This window comes from Egretta garzetta, unplaced genomic scaffold (assembly GCF_000687185.1).
Source record: "Egretta garzetta isolate BGI_Z169 unplaced genomic scaffold, ASM68718v1 scaffold125, whole genome shotgun sequence".
Classification (NCBI taxonomy): Eukaryota; Metazoa; Chordata; class Aves; order Pelecaniformes; family Ardeidae; genus Egretta; species Egretta garzetta.
Window position 1 is genome coordinate 2655321 of NW_009259877.1, and position 9888 is coordinate 2665208.

Consider the following 9888-nt stretch of genomic DNA (forward strand, 5'->3'; position numbering starts at 1 on the left):
TCAAAACAGAAAGAAAAATAGCTCAATCAGCCAAGTTTATGTGGATTTACACTGCATCCTTATCTATTTCAGTGGGAGCGCAGGGTTTGCCCTGTAATAAGATATGTTCAGGTCAGAGCAGAAGGCAGCAACTTCCGTTGTGTCTCTTAAAAACTCTGGGCTAGATCCCCTGAGATATTTCAAGCACAACACTCCCAGACATTCAAAAGGGAGGAAAGAGCACCCAAACATCATTTTATGTTTTAGGAATAATATCATGTGCATAAAGTGGTGATAAATTGAAGCTTAAGGAACAAAATCCAGAACAAAGTTGTACAGAAGAAATCCAGATTCTAGCTGAATTATTTATGTTCTCCTAGAAAGGAAAACAAATAAGCAGCACAATATTCCCAACTCCTATGGGAGTTCTTTCCATGCTAATTAGAAATAAAAGATGTTTTAACATTTATATTGAAAACTAAACATGTCAGAAAACACATCATAGCCCAAACACCTGATGCAGAGAAATGATTAAAAACTGTTGTATACTTGATGCTGATGGCTGAATTATTTTTGCATATTAGTATCTTTAAAATGTAATATTTCATAACATAAATTATAACCAAATCTCATGTTTATTTGCGCATGTTCTTTTTGAGAAATGCAGACCTTCAGGTTTAGAAAGGAATACGTTCAAGATTAATGTTCAAGAATGAAAACAAGCTGTGGGAAAGGGGAATTGTCATCACCGTTATGCAGCTTTCTGACCTCAAAGACTACTAACTAAAATAATAATAGTGTTAATTTACTAGTGAAATAACACTCTGCAGTTAATTAAATGTTTGTACAATACTATGAAATTATTAAATAAGTATATATCATATATGTTAGAGTTACATGAATCTTCTTTTCCTGCCCTTTTTGAAACACGTTACAAGAGCAATGTCAAGCTCCACGGAACTTCCTCTGTGTTAAGGCTCATCTCATTTGTCACAGCACTCCAGCCAGTTCTTTAATGGAACATATCAGCTGGTTAACAGTAGACTGTGTGACTTGAAATAACACAGGATAATACAAAAATGATACTTTATCCAACTTAAAGCTACTGGTAATTTCTGTAAACAGAATATACTTATCAAAAGTTGAATTTTCCTCAGATACAGTGACAAATACTGTGATTAAGGAAAAAAAAGAAAAAAAGAAAAAAAGAAAAAAAGGAGACATTTCATAAGTAATGCACTTAGGTGCAAAATATGTGCTGAAAAATTCTCAAAGGTGAAGCAACCTGTTTCATTGTTATAACTCTGTGTCACTGGACAGATTACACAAGGATTATTCATCTTAATCATCTATTAACAAAAAGGATCTATGAAATTGTATACCCATCTTGGGAATCCACAGTGTAGTTTCCATTCCTAAAAGGATTTATAGCATAACACAATAATTGCTCATAGCACTGCTAATGAGTAAAAAATAAGAATTTTCCTCACTGAATAATTAGTTTGTGTCATTCTAGAGTGGTGGTTGTGCTTTTTTCTTTTGGGCTCTGAAATTTACTGAACCGTCTCATCATTTATCTTGTAGTTGTTTTAGTTGTATTTGCTTAGACACCTTGAGACCCCCAGGCACTGAAGTCATGATGGTTATCTCTACTATTAAAAAAAAGGACTTCATATTAAATTATGTTACCTTTCTCCTGACAGACTGAGGGTTTGAAAGGGAAGAATATGTACTGTCAGTAGGCCTTATTTGTATCTTAAATCAGAAATTAAATATTACACTCTCTATAAATGCATATATCACTGAAGGAAAAGAAAAACAACGCTGGAGACTATGCCAGTGTCATTTTTTGGGGAAAAAAATTCCCTGTAGAGTTGGGAACAGATTACCTTGTCTTAAGAAAAAATAAGCCCACACCTTAACACTACTCAAAGCTTATGAAATAACAGAAAATAGGTATAAAAGTCTACTGATCCCATATCCAGTACAAGAATGATTTCTTACAAATCATGTCCCATGTAATAGTGGAGTTTCCACTGATGTTCCTGAGATATTCCTTTGGGTTGTTTTGCCTAATCTCAAAAGTGAATCTCAAAAAATACTTCATAATTTTTTTTTTTTACCCCAAAGTTGTCATATTTTCAGCCTTAGAAATAAATTCTTTTGTCTCCAAATTTTCCAATTTTTTTTTTTTGAAAAAAACATTGGCATTGGCATATTCCTTCTATTATTTTTCACCTTTGGTAAAAACAAAAATTCAGCAGTCTACATTGGTAGTTATGGGTTGATTGGGGTTTTTTTCCCTCTTCTTCATCAGTTATTGATTCTTGTCTTTCATTCATTATAGAATTTTTAGCCTTGGAAAGAGGCAGAATAGTCTACTGAGTGAGGCAATTAGGGCTTACTCCTTACTCTTTCATTTATCTTTCCTTCATATAACTTCATGTTTGCCTTCCTTGCATATTTAGGTCTTTGCTTTTCTGAGTTACTATGGGCCTCCACAGTATTAACCTATGTAGGACTTTGATCTTTGTCTGTAAATGTTCTAAAAGATAATTACACTGTATTGAGATTTTTCATAGATTTTAATATTTCTGCTATCTTTTTGATATACTGACATAAAAAATCCTGATCCTTATTTTTGTTGACATAAATACAAAGTAAAAACATTTTCTTTGGGCTTCTGGTCCATACACAATTCTGTACCATTCCCCTACACACACCTCGGTCCTCCTTGTATCCAGTTTCTTGTTTAGCAGAACTTCTCTTTTCTTGTCCGATGCAGTTTTCTGTTTGGAGGATTTGTAGTTTGTTCTATCTTTGCTTCACTAGGTACTCCTAACAAGATTTTTCAGTCTGTCTCCAGTCTCATAAGTTTTATTAGTTCCTCTCACTGCCCCATTAATTTTGCTCTTAATTTTGCAAAATTTCCTTTCATGAAATCTAACTCACTGGTATTGCTGCACGAAAGGAATTAACACCCTCACTGGGGAAAAAAAAAAGAAAAAAAATCAAACCAAAACAATATCTCAAACAACCCAAAATTGAAATGGGTGAGATTGGAATAAACTAACCAGCAAATTGCAGGTGTCCCAGAAATAACAGAGGAACATTTCCATAACTGGTTACTTCAAAACTGTTGTTAAAACCTATACTTACAACAATCACAAGGTCTGATAAAATTTTTATTTTATTATGTGTAGGATCTAAGAATGATATCTGCACCTCAGCAAACACTTCTCTCTTATATCCCATTTAAAAAAGTTTGTCTTCAGCAGCTGCTGTGTAAATGCTAAGGGTAATTTCATGCTGGCAATGCATTATTCAGCCTCTCTGCTGTTGTATCTCACTGCTTATCCATCTCCAGGCAGTGTAATACAAAAGGTGCTTGACTGGGAAGAGAGATTTAGGGAGAAAATAGAAGGACATATTAGAATTAATGGAAACATGGAGAAAAAGTTCTCACTGAAACAGTTAAGAAGGATTATTTTAATTTTCCCACTATTCTTCATCACAAATTGTGTGTCTTCTTCTAACTATATCACCCATTCCCTTTACAAGCTGCAGCAGTGTGCTGATGAGCAATTCCTGGTGGAGCTCCAAGCATTCAGTTGTAGAGGAATTCCTTTCAATAATGTGTATTTTTATAATAGACTATCAAATTATTGCTTTGCATTAAGAGACAGAAATGAACCATCTATGAATTAGTCAAATAAATACATAAACACGTGTATGTGGGTTTGTGTGTGATCATTTTTCTGCAACAAGAAATCAGAATGTGAAAATTATGAGAAGAAAAATTGAAGAAAGAGAATCCTTGCATGAATATAACAAACATAAGATTAATTCTATGACTTATAGCACTGTACACCAGCTGTCTTACTCATTATAATATGACCTAGATTTTAAGGGTTATGTTTATAGTGTAATAATTAAGGCATCATATTGGCAGCAGATCTGTACAATAAAATGGTTGATGTTGTGCACTTGACATACACAGTGTGCATTTCTACAGTTTCACTTCAGACTGTCTCTGGGCTAGTCCTGCAGGGTTAGTACACATTAGCCGTTGGTGGGGTTTAGGTACGTGCCTGGAGCGGGTCTCTTGGTTTAGCTGACTCTGAAAGAGAATCCTTTGTCATTCCCCAGGAGCATGCTGTGGTGCAAGCTAAAGTGCCACAAGGGAGAGGAATGGAGAGGTTCCCTGGATGAAAACGCTCATGTAGAAACTCCCAGGTATAACTGTTTTCTGTTTGATACCTTGTCCATGTGTGACAACAACCAGGGCACTTTCATAAACATCCTTTTGCATTTTTTCTCCTACCTTGTCAGATGCCCATTTTCAGGCATCTGGAACAAACTATTAAAAAATGTAAATCACCTTGCTGACTTTTATTGTCTACAACACAGTGACATTAATCACTCTCTGGAATGGCCCAGTAGTCCCCAAGACTTTCAATATCACTGATCACAGGCTGAGATGTAGGTACCTACATTGTAAATATTCAGTGTTACAGGAGATGAAACCCACTTAATATCCATGACAATCTGATTATTACTTCCTGATTTCCAGAGTGGACCAAAGTTTCGAGGTAGCTAACCACGTCTGCATTTCATGCTAGGCACATGTTGTGCTTTCACTAATGTCTCTTATTGTTACAGAATACTGATTTCAGCTTGCACTCTTTGTATCTATCAGTCTCCTGCTACTGAACATCACAGAGGTGATGGCATCTTCGCCAACAAATAAAATTGTCAGATGTGGTACTCCTCAGCCACTGTGCAGGTATTTGTTCACTTTATTCTTCTAACCTGTTTTCCTTTGGTATCTTGAATAGTGAGTTCACCCCTTTGGCTTATTTATAGCTTCAGTATTACTAGTACTTATCTTTTCTGTTAAAAAATATAATTGTCTTTATATTAAGTTAGAGTGTTTTTCTTCTTTTGACACATAAAACTTTAGGAGAAGGGAAATTGTGATTTCAAACAAAAGTATCTGGTATGGTCAGCCCCTTTGGGGCTCACTTAATAGATGTGTGGCAATGAGTTGGTCAAATTTTTAAAAAGGGAGGGAGAACATATAATTGCACTGCAAATACAACCATACCTTCATTTGCACATGCAAATGTTATAATCAAATACCACTTGCTCATAAAAGTACCCCAGTTTCTTTGAGCAATGTTAAGTTTCACATATTTATATTATTTAATTTTTATATTACTTTATATTATTACATTCCAGGGGAAAATCTATACATGAAAAATAATAACAGAACAAAAATTTTCTTCTTTTTTATTTTTTTTTTTTTTTAGTTTAGCCAGTCATCTTCAGCACTAAACTTCATAAATCCATATATCTAAGTATTCCTTTTTCCTCTTTTAGAAAGACATTTTAGTCTGGCATCTGTCACCCATTCTCACTTAGGAGGACAGCTTCACAGAAGTATTTATGCTGCATTCATCACTGCCACAGCTCCAGGATTTTTAGGGAATTTATTCTCGTATCACCACCTCCTCAAATCATCTCAGCATTGACTTTGGAGGAAGTAGGATTGCAAGACATCTCGGGTGGCATTGGCTAATGATGTGTGAGAAACTGAACTGAACCTTAGGTGACTAGCTTGAAGTAGGTATTTAATCTCTAAGCATGAAGATGTCGATTGTAGCTTTGAAGGCCTTTGAGTAACTTCTCCAGCCTTAAGATGCCCCTCCAGAAGGACAAGGATATCCCCTGTTGTACCTCCCAGACCTCTGTGAATATCTCACGTACCTCTGGAAATATCACAAATAGCATAAGATGCCTATGTTTGGACTACTGAATGGTTCCCTAGAATTAGGTGTGCTGAATTAATGAACTTCTTGAAATGAGAAAGACAGTCTCGGTAGGACAAGGGAACTGAAATCAGGTGCCCTCATCCTCACTTAGTATCTAATTATTGAACTGCATTTCTATACCTGATGTTCACTTACACATCCAAAATACCTATATTACTACCTCCAGAAGTAAACTGGTCACTTAATACTCTCAGCAATCTTTGGTGTCTTGAATCATCTCCTACAACAGAGTAATTTCCTAGCTCTTGCCTTTTTGTTCTGTTGTATTATCATTCTGTGCTGTATCAGTTTTATCTAGAGAAAATAAAGAAAAAACAAGACGTATCTGTGCTCTACACAGTCCCCTTTTGCACTCACCTTAACTGACCTGCAGACTCTGTTTGGGCTTAAACAGTCTTCGGTTTAAACACAATTAAATTAAATTAAATTAATTCCATAATCTAAAAGATAATAGTGCTGAAATAAGTGCACCAACATGAAAATTACATGACAGTGAATTTGAAAAGAACCAAGTTTTGTCCACTTTACCTATTGACCTTTTCTTACAACTAATCCCTTGGAGAAGATCAAAGCTTGTATTTCTAATTATTATTTTATCTAGTAGTTATAGAATCATAATGTGTACTTAAGATGGTACAAAGAAATTCAAAAGGCATATTCCTTGGTAGAGGACTATATAATAATCATAGATGTGGTAGAAGAAACAGATGCAATCTGGAAATTGGAGCAAAGTGTTAGGGTTGTAGTGATACAATTCTGCAGTGATTTAGATTACAGATAGAAGTACACAGGTTAGAAGGGACATAAAGAGTGACCAGTAAAATCACTGTTATGGGAGTTGGGAAGCAAGTGAATTCTCCCAGCTAATAAATTAAAAAGTTATTCATGGCTTTTTTGCTTGTTTGTAGCCAAAATCATCAGTTTCTTTTTGATGAATACTATTGCTGCTCTCATCTATCAGCTACTGAAAAAATCTCCCCATATGATACTCAACTGCATAAGTAGATATTACACAATTTATTCAAAAAATTTTTATATTCCTCAGATGTTAATCTTTATATTTCATTGACTTTAATGAATATTTTGTACACTCATCCATAAAATAGAAGTATAATTTCATGAGCTATTTTACATTTAAATTTGAGTTTCTATTTTAAATTTGAATTATCTAACAATTGCGTGGAAAAAATATTTAAAAATAAAATGGAAATATTGACACAAGCTAAACAAAAATATTTTCCATCAAAGTGAAACAACTTAATGTTCTGAAAAAAAAATCTTTTTCAATAAGATTCTTCCAATAGGTTTTTGAAAACTCGTTTAGAATCTATTCAAATGAAAATACATTGTATGACTAGATTTTTTTCTTGAAAATAATTATTGCTAATTTTAACATGTTTCAATTTGTTTAATTCAGAACATTGTAAATGTTTTATGAACTAGGAGAAAATGTAAATGCATATAGATACGGTTTTCACAAATGCTTTCTCACATTCTGATGAATAAGATTGTCATACAATAGCTACATTTTACACCATGCTTTCTCAGACCAAGTGTTATACTGACAAAACCTTTTCTGCACTAGAGGAGGAAGAGTAATTATTAAATACTGATACAAATCTAAATTTTATCCATGTTGAACCGGTTGACAATTAGAACAAAAAGTTTACTTGCTATATGTATGTCTTTTCTACAGAGAACAATCTGTCTACACTAACATTATCTATGGTCCAAAACAAGTGCAACACTATGTGAAGTTCATTAACTGCAAAGATTCACTTTACACTTCAATAGAACTTTTTATCTAAAGCACTTGTCTCTTAGATGTCAACTAAAGGAAGTCATTAAAATTTCTGGCAGAATCTAAGGTTGCTTTTTGTTGATTGTTTTGGGCAGAGAACAATTTCAAAAGATGCTTAAATTGGATAATATCTTGTATCTTGGAGTTTTCTTGTCCTCTGTGTTCAGTTGTTTCTATTTGGTCTACCTCTGTACTACAGAACAAGTAGAACTAGCATGAAATATTTATCAAATATTTAAAAGTCATCCTTTAAAAAAAGGCAGATTTTTTAAGCTACAGAACTATGCTGTAGTGTTTAGTATTTAAGTCCTTTAAAACCTATTATCACAAAATTTATATTTTAGGACTGATGTCGATCCCGTGGACACACCATATAGTACCAGAAATTTTCTTTAGGAAGAGTTTTAGGTTTATGACTTAATTCTAAGTGTCTTACCTGTAGTTCAGCACTACACAGTAAAAAGAGAACGAAAAAAAAAAAAGAAATCTTGTGTCATTCATCTTTGTAGCTATCATTAGTTCTACTTTCAACTACCATTTCACAGGAACCAGTCTGTGTAAGTGGAGATGTCCGAAAAAAGAATATTTAACCAGATTAATAAATTATTTTATTATGTAGAACTGCTTGATGAATACATGGTGAATCAGCTGTTATCTTGGTGAAAGGAGCTGTCTGAACTCCACTAACTCTATGCAGTAAATTTCAGGACAGAATGAGGCAGTATATCAAGAGAAATTAGGCATTCAGAGGGACTATCCAAACTGTTTAAATTTGTCATAAAATATAGTAACTATTAATATTCCAGTAGCAAAGGGAGAGAATCAAACATCATTTTTTGGTTTCTGACTGTCCTTCTTGTGCACCTGCAAAGTGTGAAAGTATCTTTCTTTGAAAATTTCGTAATTGCACTCCAGAAGGGGCCAATGGTCCCCCCAGGAATCACTCAGTCTCTGGGAAAATCATGGAGCAAGTCCTCTTGGAGCACATTTATGGGCACATGGAGCAGTCATCATGGGTTTTTTGAGGGCAAATCATTCTGAATATATTCTGTGATAAAATTACTGGATTTGTAGACAAAAGGAGAGCAGTGGTTGTCCACTCTAGCTTGAATTTAGTAGGGCTTTTAACATTGTATTCTCTCTACAGCATTCTCATGTCCAACTTAGGTCATTGTGGTCTAGATGGATGGGCACCCAGACATGTAATAACCTGATCAGATTGTTGGGCCTGGAGAACCATGGTCCTGTGCCAAGTATTGGACCACACACAGGTCTGTCCTGGGACCTGTCCTATGTAACATCTTTATCAGTGATGTCAAGTCAGTGGTGAAGAACACATTCATTGCATAATGGTGGTGACACCAAACTGAGGGGTGGGAATGGGATGCAGTGGCTGATATGTTAGAGGGGGCAGAGCTGTATCCAAAAGGCCCAAAGAGGAATTGGACAACAAGAACCCCATAAAGTTCAACAAGGGAAAATGTCAAGTATTGCTCCAGGGACGGAAGAGCTTCTGCAAAAACACTGGTTGGGGACAGAGGGGTTGGGAAGTAGCTCTGCAGGAAGGTCTTTGAAGTGGTAGTGGATAGCAAGTTGAACATCAACCCGTGCGTGCTGTGGCAGTAAGGGTGTCCAACAGCTCCAGAGCTATGTGAACAGTGGCACAACCTGTAGAATGAAGGAAAGTATTATCCCCTTATATGTGGCACTCGTCAGACCACATCCAGATGCTGCATCCAGATGTGGGCCCCGACGCAGGAAAGACATGGACATACTGGAGGGAGGTCAGTGGAGAGTCCCTAAGGTAGTGGGGCTGGAGTTGGAGATGGGTAGGTTCAACCTGAAGAAGGGGTGGCTTTTGAGGCATCTAACAGCCCCCCTGTGCTTACGAAAGGTCATTGAGGATACAGAGTCAGACTCCTCACAATGGTGCAGTGGAAGTTGTTGAGAGACTACAGACACAAATTGCAACAAAAGAGGTTCAGCCTTGGTATAAGGATGTCATAGTTTAATCCAGCTGGCAACTAAGCATCACGCAGCCACTCGCTCACTCCCCCCCTCCCTCAGTGGGATGGGGGAGAGAATTGGAGAAAAGAAAAAAAAGTAAGAGCCGTGGGTTGAGATAGAGACAGTTTAATAAGAGAGAAGAATAACAATAGTGATAATAACAATAATGGCAAGAGAATATACAGAATATATAAAACAAGTGATGCACAATGCAATTGCTCACCACCCACTGACTGATGCCCAGCCCGTCCCGAGCAGCAATCACTC